The sequence below is a fragment of the Saccostrea echinata genome, unplaced genomic scaffold, assembly GCF_033153115.1.
Source record: "Saccostrea echinata isolate AGI-Se365-2 ecotype Australia unplaced genomic scaffold, CSIRO_AGI_Sech_v1 ptg000002l, whole genome shotgun sequence".
Lineage (NCBI taxonomy): Eukaryota > Metazoa > Mollusca > Bivalvia > Ostreida > Ostreidae > Saccostrea > Saccostrea echinata.
Genome location: NW_026889751.1, coordinates 25136145 through 25157494, shown reverse-complemented (window position 1 = coordinate 25157494; position 21350 = coordinate 25136145). Strand labels below are relative to the sequence as shown.

Sequence of the window (21350 nt, the reverse complement as noted above, 5' to 3'; positions counted from 1 at the left end):
AAAATGCAAAGAAATATCTGAACATAGTTCAATGTGAAAATACCTAAATATTTACATCCACTGAATATTTTCGCTTACGCGGTTTATGTATTTTTTCTGCAACAGCTGCGACATTAATTCCCGTACTAACAACCAAAGAAAGCATTATATTGTTTAATATGAAACTTCCATTAGGAATCTTAAAAGTACTGAGAAAGCGTCCTTTGTGGTTGACACTTATATTTAATAAACACTTTTAAACCGAACATGGATAAAAAAAAATCTCAAAATTTTGGCTTACGTACAGAGAGATGATGTACATTCAGGTTTGTGGGTATTATGAAAATAAATGAAAGGACTTGTATGTGCATGAGTTTTTGCATATTGAAAATAGTAGGACCATTAATCGGGTTCAAATGTCGGAGTCCCTAAGAGGGCTGGCTTTACACAATGCCAATATAAGTTCAAGGATTAGGAAAATAAAAATGATTGATGGAAGATAATTGGCTAAATTATAATTTTATTGAATCTTTTATTTCTATTGGTTGCTTTTTTTAATAGACAAACATTTTAAAAATTCAATTATATTGTTTGAAAATATTTAATGAATATGACAACTTTTTGAATTAAACGTTTTAAAGAACAATACCTTTAATTTTAAGGAATGGACTTTATTGAGTGATTCAAATCGATAAAATTACCATGTTGACATTTAATCCAATACATCAACTTCTGACTTCAATCAAATGTACATGTACTAGGCAAAAAAAATTGTTATGGTTTATAAGGGTAGAAGCCCGCGTAGCTCAGTCGGTAGAGCATCAGACTTTTAATCTGAGGGTCTTGGGTTCGAGTCCCAACGTGGGCGAAATTATTTTCTTTCATATAAATCCTTTTGCCCATTAATTAGGAAAATGGACAGGGCATTGAAAGCCCACTTTATTACATGCAATAAATTAACAAATACTACCGCCCTACGAGTAAGACAGGTATTTTATGTACTTTTCATTCAGTTAAGAAGTAGGTATAGATTGCGTGTGTTTTCGAGGTCATTTTAATAGAGAAAGATAATGAAAAGAAAATCTGGTGTCGATTTATTTCCCCGAGGAAGTAATGGTAGGAGAGTGGAGTTGGCGGGTGGGTACGGGAAGGTTTTGTGGTTGAACATTCTATCTTGTCACACTTAATTTTCACATTCTAAGGAAGACAGGTGTCACATTTTCGAAAAGGTTATTTTTTTCCTGGACAAAAAGTAGGCTGAACCCTGTCTGATAATTTATATCCCATTATTTTCTACTTTTGAATTCTTCAATCAGACTTCCTCTCATTTGAAATTGGTGACTTTCCATTAGAAGAGATTATTTATAATTTTTCCATGATAGTTTCAACTTTAAGATCAAAATGCACCACTAGACCTTTATATTGTACATTTGATTGGCTCATATTGTGTATGTATGGGGAATTAGCTCAAGTGGAAGAGCGCTCGCTTTGCATGTGAGAGGTACCGGGATCGATACCCGGATTCTCCATTTTCTTTATTTTGTTTTTCTTACTTAGTTATGGCTGTCATAGTAGCTCAGTAGGTAGAGCGCACGCTCCGTGATCGGTTAGTCGTGTGTTCGAATCACGGCCGCGACTGACCTATGTCGAAAAAAAATAGGTAGCAACTGTTCCTTCGCCAAGGGCTCGACACCTTGAAGTCCTCGAGGGTCCTTCTGATGAAACCTTAAAAACCGATGCCCCGTGTCACGTTAGGCGTTGGCACGATAAAGAACCCTCACTGCTCAATGGCCCTGGTCTAAATTTGAAGCCCTTCACCGGTATATGGTGACGTCTCTATATGAGTGAGAAATTCTCGAACGGGAAGTTAAACACATACAATCAATCAATCAATCCTACGTAATAACAAATAGAACTGAAGTAACTCTATGAACATTGGAAGGAAGTTAAGATTTCATTGTCTGTCTGTGTGATTAAAACATTGTTGGATAAAAAATTGCATGTGAGTAAACAATACTTTGGGACATTGGCACTTCACAATGTAGTGTACAATTCTTTATAAAATGAATTACACATAGTAATCCGAAAACAAAAGAATTACTTTGCAGTTTCATATGGGAATTACAATGAAAGAAATAATATATTTTCCAATCATTAGGAAGATTTAGTGCAAGCATTCACTCTGTTTCAGTCACTTTGTTTTCAATGTTATTACAAGGAGAGAGTTGTCAGAAAACGTGCTCGTAACATCTGAATTGGCCAATCCATTCTGTCAAGGTGAATCAAAAGGATTTAATTTTAACTTGATCTTTTATGAAGTTTCACATAACATAGGTTGTATATTATTTTTCTAATTGAAAACAGTTCACTGAAATACACATTTAGTGTGAGAGTGATTTTTGTATTTGGGGGGCTTTTTTAAGTTTTTTTTTTTTTTTTTTTGATGGAGACAAATTCAAATTGAACATTGTGTTCAAACTGTGTTCTATTTGGTGTCATGTGCCTCGGTAGCGCAGTAGGTAGCGCGTCAGTCTCATAATCACATAAGGGCCATCTGAAGGTCGTGAGTTCGATCCTCACCCGGGGCAAGTATTTTTTTTTACTTCTCAATTATTTTTTTTTTGCTTGCTAAATAGCTAAATGTCAATAATCATTTGCATGTATTAACTACCTGTAATTGTGCGGGTGTTTGTTGGTAGTCTCTGGAATATCGTTGGAGGTAAAAAAAAAAAAATGAAATGGCAGTCCTCCGATGGGACTCGAACCCGCAACACCCGGCTTAGGAGGCCGATGCCTTATCCATTGGACCACGAAATCCTGTTTTTGTTGTAACTTCGCGTCGAGAATTAGCTCAAGTGGTATAAAGCTCTCGCTTCACATGTGACAGGTACCGGATTAAACCCGGATTCTCTATCTTTTTAAATGGAGGTTGTGTTATATTGTTGTTACCTCTGTCCCACTTTTTTCTTCCTCGATCTCCTCAAACATTTTGAGCGGTGAACATATCATCTTTTGGAATATAATTGGGTTCATACTTCATGTAAGAAGTCACGAAAAACAAAAGAAATGGGTTGGTGTTTGGTCTTTGTCCAAGACAGAGCTTCTAGTAAAGTCAGCAGCATTGAGCGGCATTTGTCTAAGACAGAGCTTCTGGTAAAGTCAGCAGCATTGAGCAGCATTTGTCCAACACAGAGCTTCTGATGAAGTCAGCGGCATTGAGCGGCATTTGTCCAACACAGAGCTTCTGGTTAAGTCAGCGACATTGAGCGGCATTTGTCCAACACAGTGCCTCTGGTAAAGTCAGCGGCATTGAGCGGCATTTGTCCAAAACAGAGCTTCTGGTTAAGTCAGCGGCATTGAGCGGCATTTGTCCAAGAGAGAGCTTCTGGTAAAGTCAGCGGCATTGAGCGGCATTTGTCCAAGACAGAGCTTCTGGTAACTTCAGCGGCATTGAGCGGCATTTGTCCAACACAGAGTTTCTGGTGAAGTCAGCGGCATTGAGCGGCATTTGTCCAACACAGAGTTTCTGGTGTAGTCAGCGGCATTGAGCGGCATTTGTCCAAGACAGTGCCTCTGGTAAAGTCAGCGGCATTGAGAGGCATTTGTCCAAGACAGAGCTTCTGGTAACTTCAGCGGCATTGAGCGGCGTTTGTCCAACACAGATCTTCTGGTAACTTCAGCGGCATTAAGCGGCATTTGTCCAACACAGCGTCTAGTTAGTTGCAAAGTTTAAATAACTTATATGAAAAGTTGAACTTTTCTCAAAAAAATGCTTTTATTCACTTTTGTGCAATGAAAATTCTTTTGCCTTAAAAAGATTCACAGAAGGCCTGAAAAATTAATGTGTGCATAAACAATGTTTTGTTTAGACCAAGGATAAAAGAATCTGAAATACAATTAATTCTTTTTCTACTGATAGAATTACTTATAATTGACAGAAGGTTTACCATTCTATCTATGAAAGGTACTGTAAAGATATTTGTTTTTCTTTAATGGCAAGGATTTGATCATTAATTAGCATTTATGTTTTTCCCCTTTCTTTTAGTCATATTTTCATTAGTATATAGATAATACAATAATATTAGATTAAAATGACTTCACTAAATAGCATAATTCTGGCCGGTTATTAGTCAAGAAGCATGCTAATTAAGTATTACAGTAATGGCAGTCAGATACATACTTATCACCAATGTGTGATTCTGTCCCAAAATCTTAGCAAGTGTTTAAAACCCAAAGATGATTAGGCACATACTGTTAAACATCTGGCTTCAATATTCTAATTTTTTAAGAAATGTATTCATTGAAATTGCTTGATTATGACTATTAACTTAAATATATCTTTGATCTTTAATTTTAAAATTAAGGAAAATATGTAAAGAGTCCATAAATTGAGGTACATTAGAAAAAGCTTTACCATGAGATTTGTTTCAAAATTATCACAAAATAGATGTCTAACTTAGAGTCTAAGGACTAATTAACGTCCCCCATTCAATACAAGTTAAACCACAAGAAAGAATGTCCCTTCCATATAAGGTCACTACATGAAGAATACCACTCAGTTTGTATTAAGTCACTTCATAAACAATGCAGCTTATTCCGTATAAGGTCATTACATGAAGAAAGCTGCTCATTTTGTATAAAGTCACTTCATAAAGAATGCAGCTTATTCCTTATAAGGTCAGTACATGAAGAAAGCTGCTTATTCCATATAAAATCACTTCATGAAGAATGCCACTTTTTCCGTTTATGGTCACTACATGCTGCTTATTCTGTATAATGTCACTAATTAAAGAATGCCACTTATTCTGTAAAAGGTCACTACATGAAGAATACTGCTTATTCTGTATAAGGTCACGACACGAAGAATGCTGCTTATTCCGTATATGCTTATTACATGAAGAATGCTGTTAGTTCTGTGTTGGACTTTACCAGAGGCACTGTGTTGGACAAATGCTGCTCAATGCACTGACTTTACCAGAGGCACTGTGTTGGACAAATGCCGCTCAATGCTGCTGACCTCACCAGAAACTCTGTTTTGGACAAATGCCGCTCAATGCCGCTGACCTCACCAGAAACTCTGTCTTGGACAAATGCCGCTCAATGCCGCTGACTTTACCAGAGGCAAGGTCTTCGACAAATGCCGCTCAATGCCGCTGACTACACCAGAAGCTCTGTGTTGGACAAATGCCGCTCAATGCCGCTGACTTCACCAGAAACTCTGTCTTGGACAAATGCCGCTCAATGCCGCTGACTTTACCAGAAGCTCTGTTTTGGACAAATGCCGCTGACTTTATCAGAAGCACTGTGTTGGACAAATACCATGTTTTGACTCTTAGAAAAGTTTTTTAATACACCTTACCCAAGATATTTCTTAGTACTCGTAGTATTCTATAAACTAAAAGTAATCTATCGTGACTTCTTACATGAAGGAATAGCCTAAAATTGGTGGTGTCTTGCAGGTGTGGTGTTCTGCAGAGGTGATTGGGTTTTAAAAAACACCATTGTTTACTATAAAATCGGTATGTAGAACTCCTCTTACATTTTAAGCAGTAGCCAAATCATTTTTTTGGAATACAACTGGTGGTGCCCCAAAGATGGGCAGTAAGGTTTCTGAATTTTCATTTTTATCCCGGGGGGGGGGGTGAAAAATGTTTCTTACAAAAACCCGGTTTCCGGAACTTCTTTTACAATTTTCGCAGTAGCCCTATAATTTTATGGAATATGATTGGTGGTGTTCTTTAGATGTGTTAAAAATGAGGTTTCTATTGAAAATAGTACAAAAATTTCAGTAAAATACTGTACAAGGGGATCTAAAGTTGAGATGAATTGGCAGAAAGTTTAAACATATGTGAATTTGAGATGCTGCCATAAAGGACGGATAAAAAAATTGAATACCGCGCACAAATGCATGACTAATTCCAGAATAATTCCAAACTTCTCTTAATTTAGAACATCTCCCCGGGTTCATAATTGACATAAATAAGTTTTAAATAAGGTTAAATATTTAATTACTACATCTAACTTTTACTATTAAATGAACTTTCAAAGAAATCAAGTTAAAACCTTAGCTCGACAAACCGATCAGACAAGTGTCTTTATTGCGACATGTTGTTCGTAATTTTCCGCTTTTCCCACTGAAGTTGAACCACAACTACATATTTATCTGTGTGAAAGACCAATGTCCTCTGATGCTTATACAGCTGTTATATGCCGTTATAAATAGCTGATCCCGTATACAAAATATTTTCATACAAATCATTTACACTATATCCTTTTCTATTCTATTCTATATCGACTGGAAAAAAAATAAAGTTATTCAACACTAGTACTGTAAGTCTATATATTTTAACAATAACATATAGATGTTCATACGGTCTGTCAAATGGTTTCCTATAAAACATATGGATCGATCCAGAAAATTGTGATTAACCTGCTTAGAATAACTAAAACGTTAAAGTTCTGTTTACGCATCCCGTGATAGCTCAGTTGGTAGAGCGGAGGACTGTAGTGTGCAAACAATTGAAATCCTTAGGTCGGTGGTTCAAATCCGCCTCGCGGGACTACATTTTTTTTTTCTCAGTTTTTCCACCAGCACTATAATTTATCACTTTTTGCACTATTGAAGAGCTTATATTTTGACATACCCAAAAAATCATAGATTAAAGTAATGTATAGAGTTGTTCTAGTACTATATGCTTAATTCGCTGGAATATATTTTTCCTCGTAATCTTCTGAGGAATTCAAGATTTAGAAGATATTTGATTATTTATTTTCAATGTAACCTCAAATATCAAGACTTTAAATCATTATGAATATTTTCATCTATTAAAAAGGATATCTTTCGGAAAAATTCCACATTTGTGAGCAGAAAGTTGCTTCTTTGAGTAAATGAACACAGAAAAACTTTCGGGAAAATCATCAAGATCTCCAACATGCTGGTATATCCAAAAATCCACGTAAGACATTTTTCCTTCATTTCCTCTCCCCAATTTTTTTAGTTAAAAGCAGGAAACATTTATTTGAATCCGTCCATCCTTCTGTCCCTCATTCTATCTGTCTGAAATACTTTAGCTTACGAATGATATTTCTAAAAGGCCTTAATCTTTAACAATAATAACTCCCAGTGACTGAAAGAAGACCTCTTCCTGTTACTAGGCATAACTTTCTTGCTATTATATTTGAGCTTTGGCAATGAAAATTAAGATGGTGACTCTAACTGACGAAAAATTGATTTTGAAACCAAAAAGTGAAGGAGCAAATTTATATATGGTATGAAAAGGTTTCAGTTCAATACTATTTATAAATAAAACATGACCCTTAAAATTTGAGTTTTGAATTGAAAGGGTCAAAGATTATGAACACAAGCATTTATATTGTTACATATTGTTTCCTGAATTCGCGAATAAACTTGTCAGTCATTCAGTGGCGGGGGTTTACATTGATTCTTTAAAGTTTATATATAAAGGTACATGTAAATCACTTTTATTTATAACTTTATAATTTTTTATTTTTTTAATATATACATAATCTGTATTTAAAGACTTAATTTTAAGCAATCGGCACAGGCAAACAAGATTCCCTGATGTCGGTATAACAGTAGAGAATCTAAATCTGTAACTGCAAATAATGGAATTAGGCCTATCTATGTAGAGAATATATAACATTTTGATGAAGTCTGCCATTTTCTTGGTTTGTTTGTTTGTTTGTTTTTTCAAATAACGTAAACGCTATATTCTATCTCTATAGTCAAAGCGGCCATACAATGTATGATCCACCCATCGTATGTTTGAAGTCACTGCACAGAATTAATATTTTGATATCGCCAGTTTATACATACATCAAACATGTAAAAATGTGCTTGGAAATTAATATATACCTTTTGTAAATGTAATATGAGAAAATCTCAGCTAAATTTTTTTTCTTGAGATTTGAACAGAAAATTTGAATAAAAACTTCCAGAAAACCAGACCAGGAAGAACTCTGGGAGTATTTACTGCGTTTCTTGTTTCCTGCAAATAGAATATAAGTGTATTGCCTATGATATTTGGATGTTTAGCTGAATGCAAATGGATAATGCAATTAACAGTATAAGTATATAGTGCTATAGTTTTCTCCATCTCTGTTCTTAAAAGTAACCACCCATCCACCCCTCTTTTCCCCAGCTTGACTTACCGGAACATTGATAGTCTATTTCACGCTAGCTCTCGACAGTTACTTGATTACGTGACCGTTGCACCTGGGTTGAGAAGAGTCGGCTGCTGTTCAGAGACGCTAACTGCAAGCGTGAGAAAATCAGTTATTTTGGTCAACACCAGCCAATCTGCAGCGACACCCCCAGACGCAGGTCGCAGAGGAGAAACTTTGCAGAAAGAGGTAAGTTATAAAAGTAGGGTAAATGAATAATGGTTATATGTACAGAATTCGGTTTGCACCACTTTTACATTAATATGAAACCGAGGGTATGTACTTGGATGTCATCGTGGTCATGTGAAATTTACTATCGCTGTACGTGGTGGATGAGTCGTTCATCAAAAGTTCCTATATAATGGTATCGTAGACAAGTGTCTAAGGTGTGATATTTACGATTTTAAGGGAATCTTTGTTTTATTTGATAATTCGAATTATTTATTTATTTATTTGTGTACTAAATTAAGACACTGTTATTTTTATACAGATAACAGACGAAATCCTTCACATGTGAATAAGTGAAAAAGAAACTGCCATGCTTTGAAACCAAGTTTCTTATAAAAAAGAAAGGCAAATTTTGATTTTTATATATGAATTACACAATATCAATGGAAATATCACTGCACAACATGGCTTTATCAGTACTGTGCTTTTTTCTTTAATGCTTGTAAAATTCCTTAAAGTACATCTATATATATATTGTGTGTAATTTTACATCTATAACAGCAAACCATTTATGACATTAAGAAGACTTTTCAGCTCAGTTTTAAGAAATGTGCACTGTACTTTTATGCAAGTTTTGCTAGGAGCCATGAATACATGTAATGATGCTTATATACAAGTGTTATGTAGGATTGATAATGTTATCACGAGATCACGGAGTGTTGATGGCTAAGATAACGAGGCATCAATTGTCATTACGATTTTGATATATTAATTACCTATTAACACCACGATGAAACGCACAGTTGTTTACAAGAGATTGGGGGGGGGGGGGGGGTTTACTTGTCTGAAAGCATTTCGTGAAAATTGGGCGTGCAGGATTATAGCATGTTGTCCGAGTTTGTAACTCAGAACCATTTAGACAGGCTTCAATGTTTTGATGTGCAGCATGATCCTAAATGGCGCAAAGTTATACATTTTAAAGCTCTATATGACTCTCGCGATATTATATGCGATATAAAAAAAAAAAAAAAACGAAAGTTGCAACTTTTTATTGGTATATCTGAACTATGTATATATTTTATTAAAATCTGATTGTGGAACTAAATTGGATATATACACGTTAAATAATTAATTTAGGTTAGGGTTAGGGTTTTCTTGAGAGTTGATAAATACAGTGTAATTACGTCATATATTGTTTACGATTATCACCATCAAATTATGCTAGTGTGTAATAAGCGTGGTTTTGTGGAGCCAAAAAAGATGTTAAAGAAAAACAGTAATTCTCATATCTTAATGCCAGATGCCATATCTTACAACGGAACAACTGCTGAAAAGGTGATTGTGTCAGCATTAGAAATTTTAACACCTTTTTAAAGTTTTTTTTAAGTTTACAATTTAATACTTGGCAGAATTCGAAGGTAAGGGAGATAACACGCAAACCTTTTATCAAGGGAGGGTGGCTAGGGTTGTGCTAACCCTGGTTGTATCATTATATGGTACTATGGTGTATCTGTATAGAAATTTAGAGATGGTATACGTATTGATATACTTTCAAATGATTTCCAGAATCACATGATTTTGTAATCCTGAAAGAAAAAAAAATGAACATTGCAGTCGACGTCATTTCAAGATGCAGGTGGTTAACACAATTTCACTTTATTTTGCAGATTTTGTTGACAGTCAAGGAAGGTCAGATGAGCTTGTGGAAATCTGCCCCCCTTAATATTGTTCTCCTGGAGTTCAATGCATAGGTAACATACATACATGTATTGTTATTATTATTATTATATATTATCTATTGTTGTATACGTCTGCCTTTCCTACCCCTTATGTTCATAAATGTTGTAAAATATTTTACTAATTATGTATATATGTTATATGTAGCTGTGACGATTTAAGATACAGTGTGTATGTTTTATACTTTATGTTCCCTGTGTACCGTCATGTATGGTTTGAGTGTAATAAACCGAACTTGAGCAATCTAATTTTAAGACACATGCAGCTATGAAACCATGCCCCCGACTACTATATCTCCAGCAGTATTCCATGTATTCTTTCACAGATCATAATGTAATTTTAATCACAAAAACAAATACAGTCATGCTTACCTCAGAATTTATTTTATCTGTGCTAGGAACGATAACTCTTGGATTTACTTGAACCTCATTTTGAGAATTTCAATTTAGTTTTAGGGACTTTATTATTTAATACTGTCTATAGTGTCGGAAAAACTTTAAAATACGATAGACGTTGGTCCCTTTTGTCTGATCGTCAACCGTATCCCCAGACACACACCAGTCTTCTGTTAAAGATCGGGGTTACTTCCGTTGGATAAAGATACATAGCGGCAAAATATCAAGGATCGACTGCTTCACGCCAAACCATGGACAATTAAGAATGCATTTTGCTACTCTGTTAATGACATACTCGTAGAAATGAAAAAAAAAACAGAATTAATTTTTAAAAAATAACATGTACAACCTCCGGCGGGACTCGAACCCGCAATCCCCGGCTTAGGAGGCCGGTGCCTTATCCATTGGGCCACGGAGGCTCTTAATTCACACATTTTAGGCATTGGTGACAATTTTTATTAAGAAGTTATTTTTCTTTTTGATTTGACGTCTTTTATTTATTTGACATTCAATGGATGAGTCCAAATTTTAAGGACAGTTAAAAACTCATAATTAATTAAAGAAAAAAAGTCCTTGGGTCGTATTGCATGACAAAAAGAGGTATAACTTTCTTATGTTGCGGGGGAAAATGGTTTTACCATGCACAGAAAAAAAGTACATTGCTACAATGCGTTTTTTTTAATCTGAGAACTATGGTAAACAATGATGTTGCAAAAATCGTTTTTCATCAGCGGAAAAGTTTTTTGTGTTTTTTTTTTTTTTTTTGCTTGTTTATCATTCCCATGATAGCCTATAATGTGCACTTTTTTCGTAGTTTGTTCTCAATATATTGTGTTTAAAATGATACTTTTGAAACATTATTATGATTTTAATTTTAGTTTCAGGTCAAAAGTGGCATAATCTATTATTATTCATTTGCGGTAGATACAGCCCACGGTTGTGCACTGCACAAGGGGACTGAACCCCGAATGGAAGTCTTGATTTAGGCCTACATCAGCTATATGCGGACTCCGAACCGTGGCTTTAGACGATAGAGTCCACCAGCTCCTTTGGTTAGGGGGCGACTATTTGATTCTGAAGGGCCGGGGCTGCTTGACAGATTTTGGAAATCCCAGAAATGCTGAAATAAAAAATCTCTCCTCGGCTGGCATAATAAACATGATAAATAATCTGTTTTTGCCTGGTCCTACTACCCCCCAACCCCAACCATACCCATAATATGCGTTGGCAATTTTCCATTTTTTTTTTATTGTTTGTCAGACTTTTTAAGTGAAGAAGAAAATAATTAATCTGTTCCTATAATAGTGATCATCGGTCCTTTACTGACATGGAAAATTATTAATATTGCCAATAACCCAACGCCAGCTCCCGATCAAATGGTCGTCCCGTAAGGAGCTTGATCCACTACTCGTCTCACAAACGGTTTGTAGGAAGAGTTAGCACCCCCCCCCCCTTCAAGAATCCTGGATCCGCCACTGATGTGCAAGTATACATAAAAAAATCATCCTACATGTATAACCATAATAACGAACTAAATGATAGTCACTCTCATAATATTGGTAGATTAAATGTTAAAACACCATTTCAAAGTCGGTCTAAATATCACGTGGGTTTTTACATAGACAACTCTGTATGGTCTAAATTCTGACGCATAGTATTCATGAGGGGAATTAGCTCAAGTGGTAGAGCGCTCGCTTAGCATGTGAGAGGTACCGGGATCGATACCCGGATTCTCCATATCTTTTTTTTTTTTTTACTTGAGCTAATTGAAATTTTTTTTTATTTATGACTTATGTATGCATTGGTGGCATTATAATTTTTTCGAATACTAACTGAACAAGCTGAACATTATATATATATCAATTCAATTGTGCATCAGATATTCCCTGTTCGGGGGTTAAGATAGAATAATTGATATTGAGTTTATTTATAAGGAAATTTATATATAGCTAGGATTATATTTATTGTTATTTATTTCCACTTAAGGGAAGTGTATTATTTATTGTACTATAAATAGTTTACAAATTTCAACTTTAGTCTATATAAGAGTAATCTCGCTTTGTATGCGTACTTGTATTCATGATAAATACATCCAAGAGGCCCTCCGAAATCTTTTTGAGATGTTAATGTAAAAGCTATTTAGGTATGGCATTGAAAAATAATGTGAATCATAATTTTATTTGGTCCATGCAAAATATTCATACTGGGGCAGACAATGTTGATCAGCGACCAGCATGTACACTGACACGGGATATGATCGATTTATTAATAATAGGTCTGACCATAAAATAACTCCCAGTATAAATTCAATCATATAAAATAAATAAATTCTATTATTCATTCAAAAAAGTATTTGTTCGAAAGGAGAAAAAATACCTATGCAACCTATGTGATGATATTTCTATAACGGAAAAGATATGCTAGTAATTATAATAGATGTTAGCAAGTACCGATACGCTTGCCGATTTCAACTGATGAAATATTTTGACAATAAACTGATATTAAATTGATTTTGTGAAAAACCGAAACGGCATTAAAAAATAAGGCACGTACGATAACCATTATAACCCAAAACGTGACATATACATGTATAATAAACCATGATATACTGCAGGCCAAATAAAATCGTCATGAATGGGCCGGATGAAATTTCCTTCTATTATATGTTACTTTACCATGTCATTATTAAGGGTTATTAACAATGATTCAAACATTTTTACATTGCAAAATCTTTTGTTCAATATCACGTGCACTTTATTTAAATATTCTGATTTAAAATTCCAATCATTCGATCTCTTTAAAATTAAAATTAAGGATATATAATAGCCCGTGTAGCTCAGTCGGTAGAGCATCAGACTTTTAATCTGAGGGTCTAGGGTTCGAGTCCCTACATGGGCGAAAGTTTTTTTCAAGTTTTTAGAAAGAAGGCTATTTACATTTTTTTCTGTAAATGTGTCGCTATAGAAAATAATTATTAAAGATGGTAACTCCCCTTGAATCATAATATATATGCGACACACATTTCAATTAACATTTTTATGTGATTGATTTTATTTTGTCTTATTTTTTGGCAAGCAAATTACTCTTAATCGGACAAATTAGTCCTTTAAAAAATAAATGTGTTAAGTAATTCTTTGTTGAAGTATTCATGTACTAGTTAATTATTGCGGCAATGTAAATTAAAATATTGCAATGCTTGTTTAATTTTCATTTAATATTTCTTTTCTGAATTTTTTTTTTTTTTTTTTTTTTTTTTTTTTTTTTTTTTTTTTGTTGGTTAATTGTAATCTTACTGAATAACTTATGGTGAATTTTCACGATTTCAGTTGATGTTCCAGCCCAGATTTTATTGAATGTAGCTTGTTGAAGATTGTACATTTAATATATGTAATTCATAAACTTCTTGATGTGCAATATTTCATTTGTCAACTTTAACACCAAACCATAGGCAAAGCATAGTAAGTTAAGTATTATGTTTTAGATGTATAGACATTGAACTTTATAAAGTAACTTAAATAAAAAAGAAAATGAGCTTCAGTTCTTTTTGTTTTGTTTTGTTTTTTCTGTTAAAATTTTAATTAGTGAATAATTATCAGCAAAACGATCTGCGGCTGGGCAGTTTTCATCTTTGTTAATGTGAGGTAAGATTTCATCTAAATATTATGACGCCACACTTGTAATTTGATTGTATATTTAACCCCCACCCCCACCGCCCAGAAATAAAGATTCCATTAATTTTTGAAATCTGACAGTACTTTGAAGTAACTAATCAATTAACTATATAGGATATTTAAGACCTTTAACTTTAAAAATAGATATGACACGGAAATAAACTGTAGCTCTTTGGGGACCTTGAAAATTATTTTTAATGAAATAAAGCCCTGTCTTGGGGGACCTTGAAAATAATTTCCATAAAATATAGTCTTGATGGGATTAAATGCCGAAAGTGACCACCATGCAGCTGAAAATAATTAGGTCAGTACTTCTTTGTCCTCATTCCGACGTTTTGACCCAAAGACAAGTTAAACGGAGTTTTCGAAACAAAGGAATTTGGAGATTTGATTAAGGAAGCGCGCTTTGACAAGACAAAAGAGTGACTCAGCCTTTTCTATGGTCAGTTTTCGATTAGTTCCTAGCAACTGTCTTGTTAAGGACTTTCCCCTCGTTTTTAACAATATTTAAAGAAGCATTTAAATAAATAAGTTTACAAATTTTAAATTTGTCAAATTGATTTTGATTTTTTTGGGGGGGGGGGGGGGGTTAACATATTTTATTGAATAAAAAAAAAGATTGGAAAAAAGTTCTTATAACTTACTGGTTCTTCTCTTTGAATATTACAATATGTCATACAAAATAACTGATAAAACTGAATTTTACTTTTTTTTAAAAAAATTAATTGTCGCTTGAAAACTCGGTTTATGTGTCTAGGATAAAATTATGTATGAAATAAAAATTTCATGAAGTTTCAGCTCATCATTTCAAGAAAAAGGTAATGTCCAATTTGATTTTACATTTAACACATTTATATTTCAGTTGCTTAAAAATATAACTAACATTTATCAATTTTAAATAAGTAGTTGAAAATCCTCATCAATATTTCTGATTAGAGAAATCATTAGTATTTTTAGTATAAGAGATATTTATCCATTGCATTTTTCCCAGGATGGAATTAATATTTTATATTTTCAACAAAGTGCCTTGTTTTTCCTGCATGGATAAACAGAATTGAAATCTCGTGGGTGTGACTAAAATAATTTTATACCCAACTTGTACCATATCAGATTTCTATATTTGTAGATTTTATTGCAGAGAGGATTTTTTGATAGCATTAATTCTTAATTATTACTGAATCAATTAAGATGAATCCTTTTAATCATGGTTTTTGCTTCTACTGAAAATGTGACTAATTCTTTTGGTCTGAGTCACGGTGTTAGATTAAAACAACCAATCACAAAGATGCATGCGTTGCAACATTTGAATGTATTAATATTAAACTCTCTCTCTCTCTCTCTCTCTCTCTCTGAAGTCCACGCACTGGTTTTTTTTTAAATTGTCCAGTACGTAGTTATTGTGCATGTTTTTTTCTTACTCACTTAAGTTAAAAAAGTATCACATATGGATTATGGACATATAGACGTAACCTCCACCATTACATCGGGTTCATCTGAGGTTTAGGACTGCAGGGAGATTCAGATAGGAGAAAAACTCAGGCGAGTTTGTGGCGAGATTAATTTTTTGCAATTCCTGTCATTATGAATCATAACCTTATTGATCTTGATCAAGGGAAACAGCATCAATTAGTTCACTTTTCCTCACTTAATTGGTTTTTGTATTTTATTTGTTATAAAAATTTTCCCACAGAAAATACAGTTGTTATTTGGTTGTAGCTAGCCCTCTTGAAATGTTTTGCAATTATGTAAATCGATCATTTTATTAACGATGAATTGTGCATTAATGATAGGGTGTGATTTTTATCAAGAGGAATGCTATTAAAATGCAATAGTCCTTCATGTAAAACAACACGTAAAAAGGTTCCATAAATGGATGTTTTCCGGCTAACTATTGCGTTTTAAGGATGACCATTTAACAGCATTTCTTTCAATTTGATATTAATTTTTTTGTAGTAAAGATGTTAGGATTTGTAATGAAAATTACTGTAGATTAATGTACGTGTTATATGAGTTCTGAGTAAATATATTTCTTGTTACTTTTGACGATAGTTTAAAACGATTAGTATATTGAAGGCATTTTACAAGCAAATTTCAGTAAATTGAGACTATCATAAACTGTTAAAGTTTGTGTCTGATTCACTATTTTTTTTTTAATGATTAGATTTTCTAAAGTTAAGCTGACAAAATCAAAGTCGAGGTCGGTATTCCGAGTGTCTAATACTTGTTCTTTACTTGCAATATATATCTTGAGGTCTGAGGACACGTTGCTCGAATATGTTTTTTTATATCTTAGTAATATACCACAAATTAATCATAATTATCATGGTCTTGTGATTTTTAAACTGTTTTTAAATCATCTTGGTAGATAAAGACACCAAAAATTGGGATATTGGCAATGCTAGTGATTTCTAATAGGATTATATAGTAAATAGCATCCTCTGGTGTCTTGCATAAATGCCTGGTAAGGAATCTTAATTTTTTGTTAGGAAACTTGTTAAAGTAGAAATACATGTACTTCAATGACAAATTCTTGGAAAAAATTATATATATTATTGAGGAACGTGTCGTCTGACCTTAATGTAAGAACCGCATGTACGTCTCCCTCAGTGAATTGTGTAAGGAGTAAAAGTGTTATCCGTGCTCATCATGGCCGTAGGAGCAGGGGAGGGGGGTGCCCCCAATAATTTTGCTAACATAAAGAATACTATAGAAAACATAGCTACTAAATGCTTGTGCCCCCTCCATAATAACTTTTTTTTGGGGGGGGGTGCTTGCTTGTCTAGGAATTTTTAGTAGTGCCCCCAATCTGAAAATGGTTGGTTGTGCCCCCCCCCCCCAAAAAAAAGGGAACACTTTAACAAGAAGAGCAAAGATTAATTGATGAATAGAGCTCCAATAATGGATTTTTTAAAATAACTGTTATTTTGATTACTCAAATTAACAAGAATAACACTTGATGGGAAGAGGATGTTTAACACGTACAGATATTGAAATATGTCGTAGAAACATACTTGGAATGAAGATGAGAAGGAATAAATAACCCAACGGAAATCAACAATACTGGAATATACAAGTATTGATAAGTACAGAATTATAAATCGAGAATTTTGAATTTGAAAGAGATTTAAATTGTGGAGAGGGTTATTATACATGTATATGTATTTCTGTAAATAGTTTCGATATGTCTAGTTTAATTAGTTTAGTTTAAGAAGTATTTTATTCACGATATACATAGAAGTATATACAATGGACATGGATTGAACAGCAGGCAGAAATGGCCTATATTAGTTCTCTCTATTATATATCTCCATTATATTAGAGATTAAGGTACAAATATACGATATGTCTGAATGGTTAATTAGCTTTTTCAGCTTTTAAAAAGGTAACAAAATGATTGTGAATTTCATGTCGATCAGAATTTTTAGTTTATTTCGACTCGCGCTGCACCCACGACGTAAGACCAACCTATATTCTAAATTGTGGCAAGGTTCTTGTTTGCAACATATGCACTTTCGCATGCATCATAGATACAATTTGTATTAATTCTCTGTCTTTAGATAACCGACAAAAAGCTTAAAAGAACTCTCACGTATATCTGAACAATTCTAAGATACTAGAAACGAAGTAGGCACTTAATAGTAAGTTCTAACGGACCGAGATTTTCGATGCAATCTCAGATACTAGGTCAATTCAAATGTATAAAAACTGAAATTTTGGTCATTTTAACGATTTTTTCTCTATATTTTTAGAAAGATGGTACATACTGGTAATCGATATCTATTAAAATCATAAAATCATTACAAATGTTGAAATTTAGATACAGTCTTTTTTAAAAGGGTACTAGTGATCTTAGTACTCTTGAATGACTACAACTTGTATGAGAAACTGCTTGGAATATCTAGTGTTTTTGTCGCTGATATTTACTTTCATCACTTGAGAGAGCAATAAAAATAAATGTATTCATTGATAAACTTTATTTTGTTTCATGAGGGATATCAGTTACCTTAATTGTCATGTTATTAGGTACAGTACTGAGCAAAAGGTTAAAACTCGCTCAGTCCTTATGAATAGGTGAAAACGGAAGTTGTCACGACATAACAACAGTAGGTAGGTACGACGTACGAACAAAGCTATCCTGTGAATAGTTGATAAATGATGTAGAAGTTTTTCATCTTCCCACTACATTGAACCAGTTTACGCTTTTCAATCTTTCCTATATCTATACTGCAGCTGTACCGAAAAGAAAATTAATTACGTAACGGAAACAGTGTTGAGAAAAGATGCAAAAAACAATATACCTTGCTGAAGCAATTTTCTAACCTGCATACAGAGTATACTGAAAGTAGGTGTTAGAGAGGATCTCGAGCACGAAAACTGGCTGAAAATAGAACAGCGGTTTTTGTTCTGTATTGTGTGTATAGTGACGTCTATCCTCCCCCTCCACTACATGTCTGGGATAATTAATGTGGAGACCCCAAAAACTACCTGTGCATGAGATTACGTCACAGAATGAGGTGAACAAAAAGATCCTACCCTTGACGACGTAAGGCGAAGGTGTTTTTACATGCATCACAATTTCCCTATATGGGAATGAGCCCCAGTGCCGTTTCAAACTTAAAGTATCGTGAAGTTGCTCATGTTTTGTACTTATAAGGCTAATCTCTCTCTCTCTCTCTCTCTCTCTCTCTCTCTCTCTCTCTCTCTCTCTCTCTCTCTCTCTCTCTCTCTCTCTCTCGTTAATATGCCCTTGACCTTATATCATTAAATTTATCGAACTATAATGTCAACCCAAAAAAGAAAATTAATTTTTATTAAGAAATTTTGTTGTACTGGTTGCCCTCCTTAATTTCTGTATTCACTTTTTGTTGTGTTTCTGTTTGATACTGTGCCTATGACTATACAGTGTAGTTTATATGTTATACAGGTACATCTACCTCTTGTACTAATATTAGGACTTGAGTACCCGAAAGTAAACTGAACTGAACTGATAAAAATCAACACAAGCACGAAGTGCACAATCTCTTTAGTGAACCTCGAAGATAAAAAGTCAAAATTAATTTCTTTCATTGAACTTTTTTTGGTTTTGTTTGACATTTTCTAATTAATGAAAATTTGTACCTCAGATAATTAAAATTTGTTTTTCTAATTAATGAAACATATATCAATGACAGGAAGTTCTGAAGACACAAGGAGTCAGGAATTCATTGAACTTCAAAGAACTTTAATTTACAACAAAGATTCAATTTTCCGACTCAAAATTAAGGTGAACATGATAAAAGGTATTTGTAGTTTAAATTAAAATAAAATGTAGATCACTGCGTAATATACGCCGAATCATCAGAATGCTTTCTAGGTGGATTTATAGGCTACGGACGTATTCACAATTTACATTGCACGTTCAGTGAAATAAATAATAAACTTCCTCTAAAAAGAATAAATCTTTATTTCAAAGTTTTTTTTTCTGCTGTCAGCAATACAGAGACTCTTTTCCATACACTTCTTGATGTCTCAGAGGTGTAAGAAAAGAAGCTCCCACAGGATAAAACTATACCTGTCAGTCAACTAAATGGTTACTGAAAGGTCTGGAAAGATTGATAAATGGCAGAGCTCTGCCATTCAGTTACCTTTCAGGAATCTTTCAGTCACCATTCAGTTATCTGAATGGCTGAGTGTCATCCTTTGGCCGATGAAAGAAAATATACATCAGTAAACGTCCACAATATCAAATGTACTCAATTATCCAATATTTCCAGGGATGGACATTAACTTTTAGATTCATTTGCCCGAAGGGCAAGTAATCTCAAACTTTGACTTCATCGACTGCAAAACTTGGTTGCCCAAATTTAAGAAAGAGGAAAATAACTTAAATCATTGCTGGAAATGTCAATATGATAAAAAAAAAAAGTATGACCAGATACACTAACTGTCTATTTGGCAGGGTTAGGGTTAGTATTATTACGTTTGTACATGAAATTCAATGTTTACCACTGTCCTTGTCAATCTAACCTGGAAACACACACTGCCATCCAGCAAAAACCCAACCCCCTCTTGTTTTCTTTACTAATAAAATTCATACTTCTAAAAATTATTTTCGGGAAGATCCTTTTCTAAATATTCATTTTTGAGATAGCTAAAGGTAGACACTTGCTACGAAAAGTACATGTCTTGATCAGGATACCTTGTGTTACTTATATTCTTTGAGTGAATAAGTAATCTTAATATTTCCTTATAAGAAGGCAACAGAGTTGTTAGACATAGAGCGTAATTACCATGAAAGAAAACAATAACCAACCCGACTTTTAAATTAAATTATAATATAGAAAGCTACCGAGGGATTCCGAATGCAAAAACAATGTCAGGCACGTACCTGGTGGAAATCAATTTTTTAATTAATTGTTTTATTTATAATTAAATGTAATCTACATTTCTATCAGAAAAATTCACTTGCCTGATCGGACAAGTATGTTGACAGTTTCACTTGCCCGAACTGAGATTTTACTTGCCCCGGGCAATCGGACAACAGTTAATGTCGATCCCTGATTTCAGTCGGGCGTCTTTGGAAGGGGGGATACTGGAATCTACTACACTTCCTCGTGTCCGGTGTTTCAACTTATACGTGGGTAATTTCTTAATGACTATTTATAATGAATGTAGCTATAATTAAAAGGGATACATGATAACTGTATATGTGAAAACCTTTAGTAGACAAAGATGTGCATGTATTGCGGATGTTTTTTTTTTCTTGGCATTTCAGTAAATGTGGTAATGAAATTTTCTGAGATAAGATCGTCTTCGTCATTTAACCTTTCTCGCACCTGCTTAAAAGCAATGGACAATACATGAATAAATCCATTTTTATTTTATTTTACTTTTTTTTTTTTTTTTGCCAGTGGAAAGATACTTCTAAACATTTTTTTTGGTCACATTACGTGTAGTTTGACATTGTATTGAATGAAGTCAAAGCCACTTGTAATCAAATCTAACAAAATTGACTACGTCTTTTGAACAAGGGTGGATCCAGGATTTTTTTCAGGGGGAATAGTGTCAATTTCAAATCGAAAATAATTCTTCAACAGTGAACTCAAAATAACCTGTCAACCAAGTACAAAAGTACAAAAACATATTGTGGATGTATGATTGTGTAAGGAGGAGGGGGAACGACATCTGTTACTGATATATTATACTTAAGTTTCTTTTGTTTTAAGCAGGGGTGTCC

General features: G+C 33.8%; 1 protein-coding gene and 6 non-coding genes across 8 annotated transcripts in view; 5 read left to right on the top strand and 2 right to left on the bottom strand.

The window, feature by feature from the left end:
• The window catches only part of LOC133175534 (large ribosomal subunit protein eL36-like), a 415093-nt gene that overhangs the window by 296727 nt on the left and 97016 nt on the right, over positions 1-21350 (bottom strand). The gene's annotated exons all lie outside the window — the stretch shown is intronic.
• Trnak-uuu (transfer RNA lysine (anticodon UUU)) lies at positions 775-847 on the top strand. Its single transcript has one exon. It is a non-coding gene; the product is annotated as a tRNA-Lys (tRNA).
• Trnam-cau (transfer RNA methionine (anticodon CAU)) lies at positions 2481-2567 on the top strand. The gene is given in 2 exon segments: positions 2481-2517; positions 2532-2567. It is a non-coding gene; the product is annotated as a tRNA-Met (tRNA).
• On the top strand, positions 6451-6539 carry Trnay-gua (transfer RNA tyrosine (anticodon GUA)). Its single transcript is given in 2 exon segments — positions 6451-6487; positions 6504-6539. It is a non-coding gene; the product is annotated as a tRNA-Tyr (tRNA).
• Positions 10810-10882, bottom strand: Trnar-ccu (transfer RNA arginine (anticodon CCU)). The gene has a single exon. It is a non-coding gene; the product is annotated as a tRNA-Arg (tRNA).
• Positions 12128-12200, top strand: Trnaa-agc (transfer RNA alanine (anticodon AGC)). The gene has a single exon. It is a non-coding gene; the product is annotated as a tRNA-Ala (tRNA).
• On the top strand, positions 13289-13361 carry Trnak-uuu (transfer RNA lysine (anticodon UUU)). Its single transcript has one exon. It is a non-coding gene; the product is annotated as a tRNA-Lys (tRNA).